Source organism: Heterodontus francisci, unplaced genomic scaffold, assembly GCF_036365525.1.
Source record: "Heterodontus francisci isolate sHetFra1 unplaced genomic scaffold, sHetFra1.hap1 HAP1_SCAFFOLD_43, whole genome shotgun sequence".
Taxonomy (NCBI): Eukaryota; Metazoa; Chordata; class Chondrichthyes; order Heterodontiformes; family Heterodontidae; genus Heterodontus; species Heterodontus francisci.
This window is the reverse complement of record NW_027141852.1, coordinates 6776498-6797556: the sequence shown is the minus strand read 5'-3', so window position 1 is coordinate 6797556 and position 21059 is coordinate 6776498. Positions and strand designations below refer to the sequence as shown.

The following is a 21059-nucleotide window of genomic DNA, read 5'->3' as shown; positions in this document are numbered from 1 at the left end:
GCTCTCAGATTTGTCACCTTCACTGTACTGGAGTGAGGTGACATCTACTGGCAGGAAGCAAGAACTGCAATCAAGCAGCAGAAATTCCATCGTCTGTCAGGGTGAAAGAAACATTGCAATGTGAGGAAATAGTGAATGGGTTTGATTGGGTTGGTGGAGACATGATTCCACTTGTGGTGGAGTCCAAAGCAAAGGCCAGAAATATAAAATTGTCATTATTAAAAGATATGAGGAATTCATGATAAATGTATTTCGGTAGTGAGTGGGTGGAATCCAGATAAAATAGAAAGTGAGATTGGGTGGACAGAAGCAGTGTGAAAGGATGGCTCAAACAAAAGGTAAACGCCCTGAAAGGTGAACTCTGTTTCTCTCTCCACAGATGCTGCCAGAGTTTCTGAACATTTGAAACACTTTCTGTTTTTATTTCAGAATTTGCAAGATGTTGCTTTGCTCTGAAAAAAAAATGGATGGTCGGCTTTGGCTGCCAGTGAAATTCCACCGGAGCTAAAAGGAAGTTCTGATATCAGTGGCATGTTGATCTAGGGGTATGATCCTTGCTTAGGGTGAGTGATTAATTAATGTGTGAGAGATCCTGGGTTCAAATCCTGGACAAGTCCTTCTTCTTTGGCATTTTTAGTTTAAGGTCATTGATTGGTTTCAGCCTTGCAGAAGGCGGAATTGATTTCCATATGGAGCCTGCTTGAGGACCAGAGAGCTGGATTCAAAGAGCTTGATTAACTAAATGAACAGATAGCCAAGTGGGAATATGAAGTTGTTGCAGTAATTGTGACCTGACTCCAAAAACAACAGGACTGGGTTCTGGACTGGAATGGAATGGAATTCTTCAGTGTTTCTGTTGTTTGGCTTGCATTGACTCATCGATTTTCTTGTTTTTCACTTTGTCGATGCCTTTGAATAATTGTGGATCCTTCTTCAGATTGTCATCTTTCACCAGGTAGTTCTGACCTCTGATGATGATGATCGTAATGAGCTTCAACTCACTGATAGTTTTGGAACTGAACAGATTTCCTTTGCTTGAGTCTACAACATGGAACTCAGTCTGACATGTGGACCCATGGGAGGATTTGAATGCCACCCCTGCGTTGGAGAATACAGTTGCATCCATCCAATAAGAGACCGAGTAGATGTGACAGTTCAGTCAGTCAAACATTAAACTTTTAATTTCAGGGTGGTGAGTTTGAGTGCCATTTTGTTTTTCCCTTTTTTAAGGCTTCATTAGCAGAGAGTACAAGGAGTGTTTGAAATGAAATTCAGCAAAAGTATGAGAAAGTCTCACTTTGATTCGGGACTCATCTCTCTGCAGCATCTCGCTGTGAAAGATTGAACTTCATCTCATTTCATTCCCAGCTCGGGGTCAGTGCGGCTCAGTGGGACTTCTGGCTGTCTCCTGCTTCACAATCCATCAGTGCTGAGAAAGCAATGGGGAATATTATTCACGGCTCTGTAACCTGAGGACACCGATTTAAGGTGAATGGCAAAAGAACCAAAGGCAACATGAGGAAAAACTTCTTTTGCACAGCGAGTGGTTAAGATCTGATATGCACTGCTTGAGAGTGTGATGGAGGCTGATTCAACCATGGCTTTCAAAATGGTATAAGATAATTATCTAAAGTGGAAAAATTGCATGTTTTCATGGAATACATGAGTCTGTGGCATGAGCTGAGTTGCTCGTGCATAGAAGCAGCACAAGCACAATGAGCTGAATGGCTTCCTTTTGTTCTGTAACTATTCTATGATCTATGATTCTTTTCAGAGTGAAATCAACACTCACATGCAAGAAACTGAGAGGTACACTGTAAACTTCGCATTACCAGACAAGAAATTGACAGATACAGTGTGAAACCCACAGTCACGTAGCAGCAGTTGGCAGGTAACGTGTAAAAATCTTTCTTTCATATCCCAACTGCAAGGTACAAAGGAAATTATGTACAAACCCAGGCTCACAATTCAAAGACTGAGAGATACAAAGCAAAGCACATACTCACCTACAAGTACAGAGAAGAAGACACACTCAGAGGAGGTGCAGATTAAAGACACATGCATGTAACAGAAACTAATAGGGATAGAATCAAACCCTTTCTCACTTCTCAGAAACTGATAGATATAGACAAAAGCTGATGCTCACATACAAGTTGTTGAAAGATATGTGGTGAAACTCACAGAGCAATAGCAGAAACAAACAAGTACTGAATAATACCCACAGTCACAGACCAAAAACTGAAATATACTGAGTTAAACACCACTTTCTCACACCAGAAACTCATGGCTGCAAAGTGAAGCTGACTCTATCCTCCCAGGCACTGACAGGTGCAAATGAAAACACTCACGACGATTCCAGGTCATGAAATGTACGTAATAAAACCTTTCAGCTGAAAGAATAGCATTAATGACAGGTGTGATACCCAGAATGCTCAGCGGCCTAGAATCCGCCCTATCTGTGACAGGAGCGGGGCGCGCAGGCGCGGTAGGGAGCTTTGTCAGCAGCTCGAGCTGCGGGTTCGGAGTTGGAGCGGGATATTCACAAAGTGCGAGAAGACTTTGCGGGCTCACACAGCTGGAGCAGGGCCTCAGGGCCACAATAAGATGGAACAATCCCATCTGTATCCCTGCGGATGGCGGAGGTGAAGCTTTTCCCGGTGAGGCTTCCCGAAACGGCGTCCATAAATGGATAAGAATTGGGGACTGGTCAGGGAGCGTCTCTAAATGAATAAAATTTGGGTACTGGTCAGGGAGCGTCTGTAAATGGATAAGAATTGGGGAATGGGCAGGGAGTGTCGATAATTGAATAAGAGTTGGAGACTGGGCAGGGAGCGTTTCTAAATGAATAAGATTTGGGGACTGGGCAGGGAGCGTCGATAAATGCTTAAGAATTGGGGACTGGTTCGGGAGCGTTTTTGTATTCGTTCGTGGGATGTGGGCGTCGCTGGCTCGATCTCAGCTCGAGTAATGTGTCCAGTTCTGGGCACCAGGCTTTAGAAAGGACATCAAAGCTTCTGAGACAGTTCAGAGGAGATTTACTAGAATGATACCAGAGATGAGGGGTGTCAGTTCTCTGGACAGGCTGGTGAAGCTGGGATTGTTCTCCTCAGAGTAGAGAAGGTTAAGGGAAGATTTAATAGAGGTGTTCAGAATCATGAAGGATTTTCATAGGGTAGAGAGGGAGAAACTGTTTCCACTGTCCTGGGGGTCAGTAACCAGAGGACACAGATTTAAAATAATTGGCCAGAAATGTCAAGGGGAGGTGAGGAGAGATCTTTTTACCCAGTAACTGATTCGGATTTGGAATGAATTGTCTGACAGGGTGGTGGAAACAGATTCAATTATAACTTTCAGAAAGGAATTGGACAAATATTTCAAAGTGAAATTCTCCAGGATTATGGGGAAATAGGCAGGGGGTTGGACTAATTGCATCTTTTTGTCAGAGAGTCAGCAGAGGCACAATGGGGCCGAATGGCCTCCTTCTGTGCTGCATGATTCTATGAACATAAGAACGAGGAGCCGGAGTCGGCAAGTCAGCCACTCGAGCCTGCTCTGCCGTTCAATACAATCATGGCTGATCTCATCACGGCAGTTCTTGTTTCTTGCCAGTAGATGTCACTTCACTCCAATACAGTGAAGTTTACAAATCTGAGAGAGACACAACAGGAAAGAATTGTTCACATTATAGTGAATGTGTGGGATTTAGAAATACTAGGAGTGGAGACGAGTTATTACTTGTCTGCTCGATCCCATAGCCCTGTAAAATTATTTCCTTCAAGTGCCCATTCAAATTCCTTTTGTAATCCTCGATTGTCTCCATTTCCACCGCCCTCTTGGGCAGCGAGTTACAGATCATCACCAATCAGTGCAAACACGTTCTTGCGCACATTCCCCCTGTATCTCCTGTCCAAAACCTTCAATCTGTGTCCCCTAGTCCTTGTACCAATAGTTAACGGGAACAATGTTTCCTTGCCAATTTATTTAAAACTGTCATAGCCGAAAACACATCTATCAATTCTCCCCTCACTCTCCTTTGATGCAGGTAGAACAACCCTAGCTTTTCCAACCTAACCTTGTAACTAAAATCCTCCATCCCTGGATCCATTCTGGTGAATTTCCTCTGCATCCTCTCAAGGACGCTCACATTCTTTCTTAAGTGTGGTAAGCAAGACTGGAAGCAACACTCCAACTGGGGCCTAACCAGAGCTTTATAATGGTTCAGCATAACTTCCCTGCTTTGTACTCAATGCCTCTTTTTTTCAAGCCCAAGATCCCATATGCTTTGCTAACCACTCTCGCAATATGTCTTGCCACCTTCAAAGATTGATGCACATGAACCCCAAGTCCCTCTATTTCAACACACACTTTAGAACTGTGCCATTAAGTAAATATTGCCTCTCCCTATTCCATATGCCAAAATACATCACCTCACACTTGTCACTATTAAATTCCATCTGCCACCTGTCTGCCCATTCTGCTAGCCTATCATTGTCCTGTTGCAGGCAGTTCATATCATCCTCACTGTTTGCCACTCCTCCAAGTTTGTTGTCATCGGGATATTTTGAGATTCGACTCAATATTCCAAGATCCAAGTCATTTATCTTTAGCAAAAAAAGCAGTGGTTCCAGCACTGACCCTTGGGGAACACCTCTGTCGACTATCCTCCAGTCTGACAAAGAATCATTTCATTAGACTCCCTGTTTTCTGTCCTTAAACCAATTTTCTATCCAATTGGACACTGACCCTCCTATATCACGAACCTCAATTTTGTAAACCCCACTTTTATGTGGTACCTTGTCAAACGCTTCCCTAAAATCCATATAAACAACATCCACTGCATTCCCTTCATCAAGCTGCTCTGTTAGTTCATCAAAAAATGCAGTTAGATTAGTCAAGCATGAACTCCCATTTATAAATCCATGCTCACTCTACTTAATTAACTCAAACCTCTCCAAGTGACTGTTGATTTTTTACCCTGATTATTCTTTCTAAAACCTTACCCACCGCTGCTGTTAATCTAACTAGCCTGTAGTTAGCCGGACTGTCCTTACACCCTTTCTTGAATAAGGGCGTCGCATTTGCCACTGTTTAATCCTCTGGCACCTCCCCCGTATCCAGGGAAGATTGGAAGATTATGGCAAACTCTTCCATTATCTGCATCCGCATTTCCTTTCGCAACCTGGGATGCCAGCCATCCAGACCAGGTGATTTATCTACCCTAAGCACAGCCAGCCTTTTTAGTACCTCCCTCTCTCAATTTGTACCCTCTCCATTGACTCTACTCTCTTCACTTCGACTGATATTTTGTCAAATTCCACTTCCTTAGTGATCACTGATACAAAGTACTCATTAAGTAGATTAACATTGCCCTGCACCTCTAAGCTTATATTATCCTTTTTGTCCCTAATAGGCCCGACTCAACCTCTTACTACCCACTTATCATTTACATGCTGCTCGAAGATTTTTGGGTTTCCTTTCATGTTGACTGCCAGTCTATTCTCATAGAAATAGAGAATAAGCAAATATAGAAGATGTAAGTATTTCCCATCCTTGATGAGGTGGAACTTTCTTATGTTGTGGGTGGTAATGACTTGGCCCACGAGTGTGGTGGAAGCAGAGACAATCAATGATTTGAAAAGGAAATTAGATGGATACTTGAAGGAAAGAAACTCGCAGGAGGAAAGGGATCGAGCTGGTGAGTGGAACTGACTAGATTGCTCCGGGGAGAGCCAGCATGGATGTGATAGGCCAAACGACCACCTTCTGTGCTGTAAATGACTCTGTGTTGTTTTTCAAATTCAATCCACTGGTGCTTGGTAAATAATTTCAAAGTAAATTGTGCAACGGGAAAATCAGAACCAAGGCAAGGGACGCATAAGGAAGCAAAGTTGATGAAACCCGGGATTGAACCAGGAACCTTTAGATCTTCAGTTTAACGCTTCCCCAACTGAGCTATTTCAGCCCTACATTAACAGCGTCTTGGTGTCCTTGTTTTGGAAGAAAGTACATACATTCAAGTTTTCCAAAAAATTAAAGAACACAACATGTGAGTAATATTCCCCATTGCTTTCTCAGTACTGATGGATTGTGAAGCGGGAGACAGCCAGAAGTGCCACTGAGCCGCACAGACCCCGAGCTGAGAATGAAATGAGATCAAATTCAATCTTTCATATTGAGATGCTGCTGAGAGGTAAGAGTCCTGAATCAAAGCGAGACTTGCTCATTTCAAACACTCCCTGTACTCTCTGCTCATGAAGCCTTAAAAAAAGAAAAAACAGAATGGCACTCAAACTCACAACCCTGCCATTAAAAGTCTCATATTCGACTGACAGAACTGTCACTTCTACTCGGTCTCTTATTGGATGGATGCAACTCCAACGCAGGGATGGCATTCAAATCCTCCCATGGGTCCACATGTCAGACTGAGTTCCATGTTGTAGACTCAAGCAAAGGAAATCTGCTCACTTCCAAAACTATCAGCGAATTGAAGCTGATTACAATCAACATCATCAGAGGTCAGAACTACCTGGTGAAAGAAGACACCCTGAAGAAGGATCCACAATTATTCAAAGGTATCGACAAAGTGAAAAACAAGAAAATCGATGAGTCAATGCAAGCCAAACAACAGAAACACTGAAGAAATCCATTCCATTCCAGTCCAGAACCCAGTCCTGTTGTTTTTGCAGTCAGGTCACAATTACAGCAACAACTTTATATCCCCACTTGGCTTTCTGGACATTTAGTTAATTGCAATTTTGTCGACAAGCACTTTGAATCCAGTTGTCTGGTCCTCATGCCAGCTCTGTTTGGAAGTTAATTCCACCTTCTGCAAGGCTGAAACCAATAGATAACCTGAATCTAAAAATGCCAGGAGACCACGGCTCGTCTGGGAATTGAACCCATGATCTCTCGCATGTTAATTAACTATTCTTTCGAAGCGAGAATCATACCCCTACACCAACGAGCCACTGACAAGTCAGCTGCTGTGGAATTTCACTGGAACCCCCTAGCCAATCATCCATTTTTTTTTCAGATCAAAGCAACATCCTGCAAATGCTGAAATAAAAACAGAAAGTGCTGGAAATGTTCAGCAGCTCTGGCAGCATCTGTGCTGTGAGAAACACAGTTAACGTTTCAGGGCACTCACCTTTTGTTTCAGCCATCCTTTCAGACTGCTTCTGTCCATCCAATCTCACTTTCTATTCTATCCACATTCTCACCATTCACTACGTTACTACATTTTTCATGAATTCCTCATTTCTTTTATTAATGACAATTTTGTATTTCTGGCCTTTGCTTCAGACACCACCACAAGTGGAATCATGTCTCCATCTACCCAATCAAACCACTTCGCTGTATCCTCACATTGCACTGTTTCTTTAACCCTGACAGACTGTGGAGTTTCTGCTGCTTGATTGCAGTTCTTGCTTCCCGCCAGTAGATGTCATCTCACTCCAATACAGTGAAGTTTACAAATCTGAGAGAGACACAGCAGGAAATAATTGTTCACATTTTTGTGAATGTGTGGGATTTAGAAATACTCGGAGTGGAGACGAGTTATTATTGCACTCTGCTATTACATCTTTTATAATGGACTCCAGCATTTTCCCCACGACTGATGTCAGGCTAACCGGTATATAATTCGCTGTTTTCTTTCTGCCTCTTTTTTTAAATAGTGGAGTTACATGAACTACCGTCCAATCCATTGGAACTGTTCCAGAGTCGAGCGAAGTTTGAAAAAAGACCAGAAATGCATCTGCTATTTCAAGGGCCACTTCCTTAAGTACTCTGGGATGTAGATTATCAGGCCCTGGGGATTTATCGGCCTTCAATCCCATCAATTTCCCAAACATTCCCTACCAATACTGATTTCATACAGTTCCTAGAACAAGAACAAAGGACAAAGATAATTACAGCACAGGAACAGGCCCTTCGGCCCTCCAAGCGTACGCCGATCCAGATACTCTCTCTCAACATGTCGCCTATTTTCTAAGGTTCTGTATCTCTTTTCTTCCTGCCCATTCATGTATCTGTCTAGATACATCTTAAAAGACTCCATCGTGCCCGCATCTACCACCTCCGCTGGCAATGCGTTCCAGGTGCCCACCACCCTCTGTGTAAAGAACTTTCCACGCATATCCACCCTAAACTTTTCCCCTTTCACTTTGAACTGGTGTCCTCTAGTAATTGAAACCCCCACTCTGGGAAAAAGCCTCTTGCTATCCACCCTGTCGATACCTCTCATGATTTTGTACACCTCAATCAGGTCCCCCCTCAACCTCCGTCTTTCTAATGAAAATAATCCTAATCTGCTCAACCTCTCTTCATAGATAGCGCCCTCCATACCAGGCAACATCATGTGTGAACCTCCTCTGCACACTCTCCAAAGCATCCGCATTCTTTTGATAATGTGGCGACCAGAACTGTATGCAGTATTCCAAATGTGGCCGAACCAAAGTCCTATACAACTGTAACATGACCTGCCAACTCTTGTACTCAATGCCCCGTCCGATGAAGGAAAGCATGCCGTATGCCTTCTTGACCACTCTATTTACCTGCGTTGCCACCTTCAGGGAACAGTGGACCTGAACACCCAAATCTCTCTAGACATCAATTTTCCCCAGGACTTTTCCATTTACTGTATAGTTCACTCTTGAATTGGATCTTCCAAAATGCATCACCTCGCATTTGCCCTGATTGAACTCCATCTGCCATTTCTCTGCCCAACTCTCCAATCTATCTATATTCTGCTGTATTCTCTGACAGTCCCCTTCACTATCTGCTACTCCACCAATCTTAGTGTCGACTGCAAACTTGCTAATCTGTCCACCTATACTTTCCTCCAAATCATTAATGTATATCACAAACAACAGTGGTCCCAGCACGGATCCCTGTGGAACACCACTGGTCACACGTCTCCATTTTGAGAAACTCCCTTCTACTGCTACTCTCTGTCTCCTGTTGCCCAGCCAGTTCTTTATCCATCTAGCTAGTACACCTTGGACCCCAAGCGCCTTCACTTTCTCCATCAGCCTGCCATGGGGAACCTTATCAAACGCCTTACTGAAGTCCATGTATATGACATCGACAGCCCTTCCCTCATCAATCAACTTTGTCACTTCCTCAAAGAATTCTATTAAGTTGGTAAGACATCACCTTCCCTGCACAAAACCATGTTGCCTATCACTGATGAGCCCATTTTCTTCCAAATGGGAATAGATCCTATCCCTTAGGATCTTCTCCAGCAGCTTCCCTACCACTGACGTCAGGCTCACCGGTCTATAATTACCTGGATTATCCCTGCTACCCTTCTTAAACAAGGGGACAACATTAGCAATTCTCCAGTCCTCCGGGACCTCACCCGTGTTTAAGGATGCTGCAAAGATATCTGTTAAGGCCCCAGCTATTTCCTCTCTCGCTTCCCTCAGTAACCTGGGATAGATCCCATCCGGACCTGGGGACTTGTCCACCTTAATGCCCTTTAGAATACCCAACACTTCCTCCCTCCTTATGCCGACTTGACCTAGAGTAATCAAACATCTGTTCCTAACCTCAACATCCGTCATGTCCCTCTCCTCGGTGAATCCTGATGCAAAGTACTCGTTTAGAATCTCACCCATTTTCTCTGAGTCCAAGCATAACATTCCTCCTTTGTCCTTTAGTGGGCCAATCCTTTCTCTAGTTACCCTCTTTCTCCTTATATATGAATAAAAGGCTTTGGGATTTTCCTTAACCCTGTTTGCTAAAGATATTTCATGACCCCTTTTAGCCCTCTTAATTCCTCGTTTCAGATTGGTCCTACATTCCCGATATTCTTTCAAAGCTTCGTCTTTCATCAGCCGCCTAGACCTAATGTATGCTTCCTTTTTCCTCTTAGCTAGTCTCACAATTTCACCTGTCATCCATGGTTCCCTAATCTTGCCCTTTCTATCCCTCATTTTCACAGGAACATGTCTCTCCTGCGCGCTAATCAACCTCTCTTTACAAGCCTCCCACATATCACATGTGGATTTACCTTCAAACAGCTGCTCCCAATCTACATTTCCCAGCTCCTGCCGAATTTTGGTATAGTTGGCCTTCCCCCAATTTAGCACTCTTCCTTTAGGACCACTCTCGTCTTTGTCCATGAGTATTTTAAAGCTTACGGAATTGTGATCACTATTCCCAAAGTAGTCCCCTACTGAAACTTCAACAACCTTGCCGTGCTCATTCCCCAACACCAGGTCCAGTATGGATCCTTCCCGAGTTGGACTATTTACATACTGCTCTAGAAAACCCTCCTGGATGCTCCTTACAAATTCTGCTCCATCTGGACCTCTAACACTAAGCGAATCCCAGTCAATGTTGGGAAAATTAAAATCTCCTATCACCACCACCCTGCTGCTCCTACATCTTTCCATAATCTGTTTCCATATTTGTACCTCTATCTCACGCTCGCTGTTGGGAGGCCTGTAGTACAGCCCCAACATTGTTACCGCACCCTTCCTATTTCTGTGTTCTGTCCATATTGCCCTACTGCTCGAGTCCTCCATAGTGCCCTCCTTCAGCACAGCTGTGATATCCTCTTTGACCAGTAATGCAACTCCTCCACCCCTTATACCTCCCTCTCTATCCCGCCTGAAGCATCGATATCCTGGGATATTTAGTTGCCAATCATGCCCTTCCCTCAACCAAGTCTCAGTAATAGCAATAACATCATACTACCAGGTACTAATCCAAGCCCTAAGTTCATCTGCCTTACCTACTACACTTCTTGCATTAAAACAAATGCACCTCAGACCACCAGTCCCTTTATATTCATCATCTGCTTCCTGCCTGCTCTTCCCCTTAGTCACACTGACTTCATTATCTAGTTCCTTACAGGCTTTTGTTACTACCTCCTTACTGTCAACTGACCTCAATTGGTTCCCATCCCCCTGCCACATTAGTTTAAACCCTCCCCAACAGCGTTAGCAAAAGTACCTCCAAGGACATTGGTTCTAGTCCGGCCCAGGTGTAGACCGTCCAATTTGTAATAGTCCCACCTCCCACAGAACCGGTCCCAATGTCCCAAAAATCTGAACCCCTCCTTCCTGCACCATCTCTCAAGCCACGCATTCATCCTGACTATTCTTTCATTTTTACTCTGACTATCACGTGGCACTGGTAGTAATCCTGAGATTACTACCTCTGAGGTCCTACTTTTTAACTTGGCTCCTAACTCCCTAAACTCTGCTTGTAGGACCTCATCCCGTTTTTTACCTATATCATTAGTGCCTATGTGCACAATGACAACTGGCTGTTCACCCTCCCCCTTTAGAATGTTCTGCAGCCGATCTGAGACGTCCCTGACCCGTGCACCTGGGAGGCAACATACCATTCGGGAGCCTCGTTTTCGACCACAGAACCGCCTATCTACTCCCCTTACAATCGAATCCCCTACGACTATAGCCCTTCCACTCTTTTTCCCGCCCTTCTGAGCAGCAGAGCCAGCCACGGTGCCATGGACCTGGCTACTGCTGCCTTCCCCTGGTGAGCCATCTCCCTCAACAGTATCCAAAACGGTATACTTGTTTTGGAGGGAGACGACCGCAGGGGACTCCTGCGCTGCCTTCCTGCTCTTTCTCTGCCTTTTGGTCACCCATTCCCTTTCTCCCTCAGCAATCCTAATCTGCGGTGTGACCAATTCACTAAACGTGCTATCCACTACCTCCTCAGCATCGCGCATGCTCCAAAGTGAGTCCATCCGCAGCTCGAGAGCCGTCCTGCGGTCTAACAAGAGCTGCAGCTGGACACACTTCCTGCACGTGAAGGAGTCAGGGTCATCAGCCATGTCCCTGAGCTCCCACATTGAGCAAGAGAAGCATGATACGGGTCTGAGATCTCCTGCCATTTTTAATCTTAAGTTTAAACTTAGTTAAATGAAAAAGGAACGTAAAGTTTTTACCAATCACAATAAAACCAGAGAAATCGAAAAAGCCTTACCTTATAAACACCCCACCGAGTCCTTTTTTTTTGGTTAGAGCAGGAGGGCGGGTGGGAGACACTACAAGTGTGGTGTCTCGGGTTCAGAAACCGCCCAAATATATAGTGTTTTACTTACCCAGCAGCCCCCTGGCCTCCGCCGAAAAACAAAAGGAAATTAAATTTACTTTCAAACTGACTTTCCCAGCTGCTCACTCGCTCACACTCTGCTCCCGAAAAAGCTGCTGCACTGAAAGGCTCCTTCCCCTAGACCCTTCTCCTCCTTCTCACTAGACCCTATGTTCCCCAACATTTCTGGGAGATAATTTGTATCCTCCTTTGTGAAGACAGATCCAAAGTATGTATTTAATTGGTCTGCCATTTCTTTGTTCCCCATTATCAATTCCCCCGTTTCTGACTGTAAGGGGCCCACATTTGTCTTCACTAATCTTTTTCTCTACACATATCTATAGAAGCTTTTACAGTCAGTTTTTATGTTCTCTGCTAGCTTACTCTCATACTCTATTTCCCCCTTCTTAATCAATCCTTTTGTCCTCCTCTGCTAAATTCCAAACTGCTCACAATCTTCAGGTTTGCTGCTTGTTCTGGCCATTTTATATTTCTCCTCCTTGGATCTAATACTTTCCTTAATTTCTTTTGAAAGCCACAGTTGAGCCACCCTTCCTGTTTTACTTTTGCACAGACAGGAATGAACAATTGTTGTAATTCATCCATGCGCTCTTTAAATGCTAGCCATTGCCTATCCACTGTCAACCCTTTAAGTAACGTTCCCCAATCTATCATCGCCAACTCCCGCCTCATACCTTCATAGTTTTCTTTATTTAGATTCAAGACCCGAGTCTCGGAATCAACTCTCTCACTCTCCATCTTAATGAAGAATTTTATCATATTATGGGCGCACTTCCCCAAGGGACCCCACACAACAAGATTGTTAACTAATCCTTTCTCATTACACAATACCCAGTCCAGGATGGCCTGTTCTCCAGAGGTGTTATACACCTCTATCAATTCTCCACTCAATCTCCTTTGAGAAAGGCAGAATAATCCTCGCTTTTCCAACCTAACCTTGTAACTAAAATCCCCCATCCCTGGATCCATTCTGGTAAATCGCCTCTGCGTCCTCTCAAGGACCCTCACATTCTTTCTAAAGTCTGCTGAGCAGAACTGGAAGCCACACTCCAATTGGGGCCTAACCAGAGTTTTATAATGGTTCAGCATAACTTCCCTGCTTTTGTACTCAATGCCTCTATTTATAAAGCCCAAGATCCCATATGCTTTGCGAACCACTCTCGCAATATGACTTGCCTCCTTCAAAGATTGATGCACATGAACCCCAAGTCCCTCTATTCCAGAACACTATTTAGAACTGTGCCATTAAGTATATATAGCCTCTCCCTATTCCTTATGCCAAAATACATCACCTCACACATGTCACTATTAAATTCCATCTGCCACCTGTCTGCCCATTCTGCTAGCCTATCACTGTCCTGTTGCAGGCAGTTCATATCATCTTCACTGTTTGCCGCTCCTCCAGGTTTGGTGTCATCGGCATATTTTGAGATTCTACTCTGTATTCCAAGATCCAAGTCACTTACCTTGAGCAAAAAAAGCAGTGGTTCTAGCACTGACCCTTGGGGAACACCACTGTCGACTATCCTCCAGTCTGACAAAGAACCATTTAATAAGACTCGCTGTTTTCTGTCCTTAAACCAATTTTCTATCCAATTGGACACTGACCCTCCTATACCACGAACCTCAATTTTGTTAACCGCCCTTATATGTGGTACCTTGTCAAACGCTTCCTTAAAATCCAAACAAACAACATCCACTGCATTCCCTTCATCAAGCTGCTCTGTTAGTTCATCAAAAAATGCAGTTAGATTAGTCAAGCATGAACTCCCATTTATAAATCCATGCTCACTCTCCTTAATTAACTCGAACCTTTCCAAGTGACTGTTGATTTTATACCCTGATTATTCTTTCTAAAACCTTACCCACCGCTGCTGTTAATCGAACTAGCCTGTAGTTACCCGGACTGTCCTTACACCCTTTCTTGAATAAGGGTGTCGCATGTGCCACTGTTTAATCGTCTGGCACCTCCCCCGTATCCAGGGAAGATTGGAAGATTATAGCAAGCCCTTCCGTTATGTGCATCCGCATTTCCTTTCGCAACCTGGGATGTGAGCCATCCGGACCAGGTGATTTATCTTCCCTAAGCACAGCCAGCCTTTTTAGTACCTCCCTCTCCTAATTTGTACTCTCTCCATTGCCTCTACTTTCTTCACTTCAACTGATATTTTGTCAAATTCCACTTCCTTAGTGATCATTGATGCAAAGTACTCATTAAGTAGATTAACATTGCCCTGCACCTCTAAGCTTATATTATCCTTTTTGTCCCTAATAGGCCCGACTCAACCTCTTACTACCCACTTATCATTTACATGCTGCTCGAAGATTTTTGGGTTTCCTTTCATGTTGACTGCCAGTCTATTCTCATAGAAATAGAGAATAAGCAAATATAGAGCATGTAAGTATTTCCCATCCTTGATGAGGTGGAATTTTTTATGTTGTGGGTGGTAATGTCTTGGCCCACGAGTGTGGTGGAAGCAGAGACAATCAATGATTTGAAAAGGAAATTGGATGGATACTTGAAGGAAAGAAAGTTGCAGGAGGAAAGGGATCGAGCTGGTGAGTGGAACTGACTAGATTGCTCTGGGGAGAGCCAGCATGGACGTGATAGGCCAAATGACCACCTTCTGTGTTGTAAATGACTCTGTGTTGTTTCTCAAATTCAATCCAATGGTGCTTGGGAAATAATCTCAAAGTAAATTGTGCAACGGGAAAATCAGAACCAAGGCAAGGGACGCATAAGGAAGCAAAATTGCTGAAACCCGGGATTGAACCAGGGACCTTTAGATCTCCAGTCTAACACTCTCCCAACTGAGCTATTTCAGCCCTACGTTAACAGCGTCTTGGTGTCCTTGTTTTGGAAGAAAATACATACATTCAAGTTTTCCAAAAAATTAAAGAACACAACATGTGAGTAATATTCCCCATTGCTTTCTCAGTACTGATGGATTGTGAAGCGGGAGACAGCCAGAAGTGCCACTGAGCCGCACAGACCCCGAGCTGAGAATGAAATGAGATCAAATTCAATCTTTCATAGTGAGATGCTGCTGAGAGGTAAGAGTCCTGAATCAAAGCGAGACTTGCTCATTTCAAACACTCCCTGTACTCTCTGCTCATGAAGCCTTACAAAAGGAAAAACAGAATGGCACTCAAACTCACAACCCTGCCATTAAAAGTCTCATATTCGACTGACAGAACTGTCACTTCTACTCGGTCTCTTATTGGATGGATGCAACTCCAACGCAGGGGTGGCATTCAAATCCTCCCATGGGTCCACTTGTCAGACTGAGTTCCATGTTGTAGACTCAAGCAAAGGAAATCTGCTCACTTCCAAAACTATCAGCGAATTGAAGCTGATTACAATCAACATCATCAGAGGTCAGAACTACCTGGTGAAAGAAGACACCCTGAAGAAGGATCCACAATTATTCAAAGGCATCGACAAAGTGAAAAACAAGAAAATCGATGAGTCAAAGCAAGCCAAACAACAGAAACACTGAAGAATTCCATTCCATTCCAGTCCAGAACCCAGTCCTGTTGTTTTTGGAGTCAGGTCACAATTACAGCAACAACTTTATATTCCCACTTGGCTATCTGAACATTTAGTTAATTGCAATTTTGTCGACAAGCTCTTTGAATCCAGTTGTCTGGTCCTTCAGCAAGCTCCGGATGGAAGTCAATTCCACCTTCTGCAAGGCTGAAACCAATAGATAACCTTAATCTAAAAATGCCAACAGACCAGGACTCGTCCAGGACTAGAACCCAGGATTTCTCGCATGTTAATTAACTATACTCCCAAAGCGAAAACCATACCCCTAGACCAACGAGCCACTGACAGTTCAGGCTTTATTAGCTGCTGTGGAATTTCACTGGAACCCCCCAGCCAATCTTCCATTTTTTTTTCAGATCAAAGCAACATCCTGCAAATGCTGAAATAAAAACAGAAAGTGATGGAAATGTTCAGCAGCTCTGGCAGCATCTGTGCTGTGAGAAACACAGTTAACGTTTCAGGGCACTCACCTTTTGTTTCAGCCATCCTTTCAGACTGCTTCTGTCCATCCAATCTCACTTTCTATTCTATCCACATTCTAACCATTCACTACGTTACTATATTTTTCATGAATTCCTCATTTCTTTTATTAATGACAATGTTGTACTTCTGGCCTTTGCTTCAGACACCACCACAAGTGGAATCATGTCTCCATCTACCCAATCAAACCACTTCGCTGTATCCTCACATTGCAATGTTTCTTTAACCCTGACAGACTGTGGAGTTTCTGCTGCTTAATTGCAGTTCTTGCTTCCCGCCAGTAGATGTCACCTTACTCCAATGCAGTGAAGTTTACAAATCTGAGAGAGACACAACAGGAAATAATTGTTCACATTATAGTGAATGTGTGGGATTTAGAAATACTAGGAGTGGAGACGAGTTATTATTGCACTCTGCTATTACATCTTTTATAATGGACTCCAGCATTTTCCCCACGACTGATGTCAGGCTAACCGGTATATAATTCGCTGTTTTCTTTCTACCTCTTTTTTTAAATAATGGAGTTACATTAACTACCGTCCAATCCATTGGAACTGTTCCAGAGTCGATAGAATTTTGAAAAAAGACCAGAAATGCATCTGCTATTTCAAGGGCCACTTCCTTAAGTACTCTGAGATGTAGATTATCAGGCCCTGGGGATTTATCGGCCTTCAATCCCATCAATTTCCCAAACATTCCCTACTAATACTGATCTCATACAGTTCCTCCTTCTCACTAGACCCTATGTTCCCCAACATTTCTGGGAGATAATTTGTATCCTCCTTTGTGAAGACAGATCCAAAGTATGTATTTAATTGGTCTGCCATTTCTTTGTTCCCCATTATAAATTCCCCCGTTTCTGACTGTAAGGGGCCCACATTTGTCTTCACTAATCTTTTTCTCTGCACATATCTATAGAAGCTTTTACAGTCAATTTTTATGTTCTCTGCTAGCATACTCTCATACTCTATTTCCCCCTTCTTAATCAATCCTTTTGTCCTCCACTGCTAAATTCCAAACTGCTCACAATCTTCAGGTTTGCTGCTTGTTCTGGCCATTTTATATTTCTCCTCCTTGGATCTAATACTTTCCTTAATTTCTTTTGTAAGCCACAGTTGAGCCACCCTTCCTGTTTTACTTTTGCACAGACAGGAATGAACAATTGTTGTAATTCATCCATGCGCTCTTTAAATGCTAGCCATTGCCTATCCACTGTCAACCCTTTAAGTAACGTTCCCCAATCTATCATAGCCAACTCCCGCCTCATACCTTCTTAGTTTTCTTTGTTTAGATTCAGGACCCGAGTCTCGGAATCAACTCTCTCACTCTCCATCTTAATGAAGAATTTTATCATATTATGGGCGCACTTCCCCAAGGGACCCCACACAACAAGATTGTTAACTAATCCTTTCTCATTACACAATACCCAGTCTCGGATGGCCTGTTCTCTAGAGGTGTTATACAGCTCTATCAATTCTCCACTCAATCTCCTTTGAGAAAGGCAGAATAATCCTAGCTTTTCCAACCTAACCTTGCAACTAAAATCTCCCATCCCTGGATCCATTCTGGTAAATCGCCTCTGCATCCTCTCAAGGACCCTCACATTCTTTCGAATGTCTGCTGAGCAGAACTGGAAGCAACACTCCAATTGGGGCCTAACCAGAGTTTTATAATGATTCAGCATAACAACCCTGCTTTTGTACTCAATGCCTCTATTTATAAAGCCCAAGATCCCATATGCTTTGCTAGCCACTCTCGCAATATGACTTGCCACCTTCAAAGATCGGTGCACATGAAGCCTAAGTCCCTCTATTCCAGCACACTCTTTATAACTGTGCCATTAAGTATATATTGCCTCTCCCTATTCCTTATGCCAAAATACATCACCTCACACTTGTCACTATTAAATTCCATCTGCCACCTGTCTGCCCATTCTGCTAGCCTATCACTGTCCTGTTGCAGGCAGTTCATATCATCCTCACTGTTTGCCACTCCTCCAAGTTTGGTGTCATCGGCATATTTTGAGATTCTACTCTGTATTTCAAGATCCAAGTCACTTACCTTCAGCAAAAAAAGCAGTGGTTCTGGCACTGACCCTTGGGGAACACCACTGTCGACTATCCTCCGGTCTGACCAAGAACCATTTAATATGACTCGCTGTTTTCAGTCTTTAAAACAATTTACTATCCAAATGGACACTGACCCTCCAAATCCATGAACCCCAATTTTGTTAACCACCCTTTTATGTGGTACTTTATAAAATGCTTTCGTAATATCCATATAAACAACATCCACTGCATTCCCTTCATCGGCATTCTCAGATAGTTTATCAACAAATGCAGTTAGATTCGTCAAGCATGAACTCCCATTCATAAATCCATGCCCACTCTCCTGAATTAACTCAAACCTCTCCAAAGGACTTGATTTTTTTCCCTGACCTGTTGATCTCATGCTGATAGCAAGCTCACCATAGAGCATGTTTTTGGCAATGTGACCGTCATCCACTTGGCCCAGTCAACAGAGTCACCGCTGACTCAAGAGGGCAAACATGCTGCGGATCCCTGCACGCTGGTGTACTTCCGCATTCGGCACTCTGTCCTGCCAGGAGATGCCCAGTATCCATCTGAGGCAGTGGAGGTGGAAGCTGTTCAGCCGCCTTTTTTGGCTTGTATAAGTTGTTGATGCTTCTCTACTATAAAGGAGGGTGCTGAGAACACAAGCCTTTTACACGTGGAGCTTTGTATTTTCGGTCAGTTTGCTGTCGGTTCACACCCGTCTTCTCAACTTTGACATGACAGCTGCAGCATTGGCAATCCTGGTGCTGATTTCAGCATCAAGGGACAGATTGCTGGTGATTGTTGATTGAAGGTATGTGAAGCTGTTGACAACCTCCAAAGTGAGGTTGTCGATGTTGATGGAAAGTGGAGTCTCTACGTCCTGGCCCGTAACTTTCATCTTCCTGATGCTGATTGTCAGTCCAAACTCTTTGCAGGCCAGGGAGAACCGATCTACAAGCTGCTGTGACTGAACTTCATTATGGGATGTCAGCACAGCATCATCAGCAAATAGCAACTCACAGACTAGGAATTTACCCACTTTGGTCTTGGCGCACAGTCTTGCCAAGTTGAACAGCTTGTCGTCAGCTCTGATGTGTAGGTGAACACCTATATCTGAGTAATTGAAAGTGTACAATAGCAGCATGGAGAAGAATATGCCAATTATAAAGGATGTGATAACTAGACAGTTCGAAAATGATGACATGATTGGGCAGAGTCAACATAGATTTATGAAAAGGAAAACAGGTTTGAAAAACCTGTTGAGATTTTTGAGGATGTTACCTATAGAACAGATAAAGGAGAACCAGTGGATGTGTGGTATTTGTATTTTCCTTTGGTAAGGTCCCACACAGGAGGTGAGTAAACACAATTAGAGCACATAGGCTTGGGGATAATATACTGATATGTATTGAGAATTGGTTAACAGACCGAAAACAGAGAGCAGGAATAACGGGTCCTTCTCAGGATGGCAGGCTGTTACTATTGGGGTACTGCAAGGATCAGTGTTGGAGCCACAGCTGTTAACAACCTATATAAATGATTTGTATGTGGGGATTAAATGTAATATTTCCAAGTTTGCAGATGACACAAAGCTCGGTGAAGTGTGAGTTGTGAGGAGGATGCAGAGAGGCTTCCTGGGGACCTGGAGAGGCTAAGTGAATGGGCAAGAACATGGAATATAATGTGAATAAGTGTGAAGTTATTCACTTTGGTAGAATAAACAGAAAGACAGAGTATTTCTTAAATGGTGAGAGGTTGGGAAGTGTCGATGTCCAAAGGGACCTGGGTGTCCTTGTTCCTGAGACACTAAAAGCTCTTGTGCAGGTGCAGCAATCAATTAGGAAGGCAAATGGTATGTTGTACCCACACGAGGGGTCATGAGTACAGGAGTAAAGATGTCTTGCTGCAATTGTATGGAGCCTTGGTGAATCCGCACTGGAGTATTGTGTACAGTTTAGTCTCCTCATCTTATGAAGGATACACTTGCCATAGAGGTGGTGAAACAGAGGGTCAACAGACTAATCTCTTTTTTGCATTTTTTTCATTTCATCTCAGTTTGTTCAGTTTGCTTACCTACTGTTTTTTTCAGGTTTGTACTTGCTGCTGTTCAATATTCAGTCCGTTAACAGCTAATCTGTACTAATGCTTTGTCTTTCAACACACCATTAACATATTGTTTGCCTTTGCTGCATGACCTTTTGGTCAGCTATGTGGCCTTGTCCAATCTACACCTTCTCCTTTGTTATCTCTTGCCCCACCCCCACCTCACTTGCTTATAACCTGTGACTTTTCTAATATATGTCAGTTCCGAAGATGGGTCACTGACCTGAAACGTTAACTCTGCTTCTCTTTTCACAGATGCTGCCAGACCTGCTGAGTGGTTCCAGCATTTCTTGTTTTTATGTCACCAGACTAATCCCTGGGCTGGTGGGATTGTCTTATGAGGAAACTAGGCCTGTATTCCTTAAAGTTTCGAAGAATGAGAGGTGATCTGATTGAAACTGACAAAATTCTTACAGGGCGTGACAGTGTGGATGTAGACAGGATGTTTGCCCTGGTTGGTGAGTCTAAAACCAAAGGACATCGTCTCAGAATAAGGAGTAGGCCATTTAAAACTGAGATGGGTGGAATTTCTTCACTCAGACGGTGGTGAATCATTGGAATACTGTGCCCCAGAGGGCTGTGGCAGCTCAATCATTGAGCATGTTCAAGACAGAAATTGATAGAAATCTTGATACTCATGACATCAAGGGATATGGGGATAGCATGGGAAAGGGGCTTTGAGGTAGGTGATCAGCCATGATCGAATTGAATGACAGAGCAGGCTCGACGGGCTGAATAGCTTACTCCTATGTTCCTCTGTTCCTAAGAGAGTTGGC

At 43.6% G+C, this 21059-nt stretch overlaps 1 non-coding gene across 1 annotated transcript; it reads right to left on the bottom strand.

Annotated features, from left to right (window-relative positions):
• Nucleotides 1-14846: 14846 nt before the first annotated feature.
• On the bottom strand, nucleotides 14847-14919 carry trnas-gga (transfer RNA serine (anticodon GGA)). The gene has a single exon. It is a non-coding gene; the product is annotated as a tRNA-Ser (tRNA).
• Between the last annotated feature and the right edge of the window lie 6140 nt (nucleotides 14920-21059).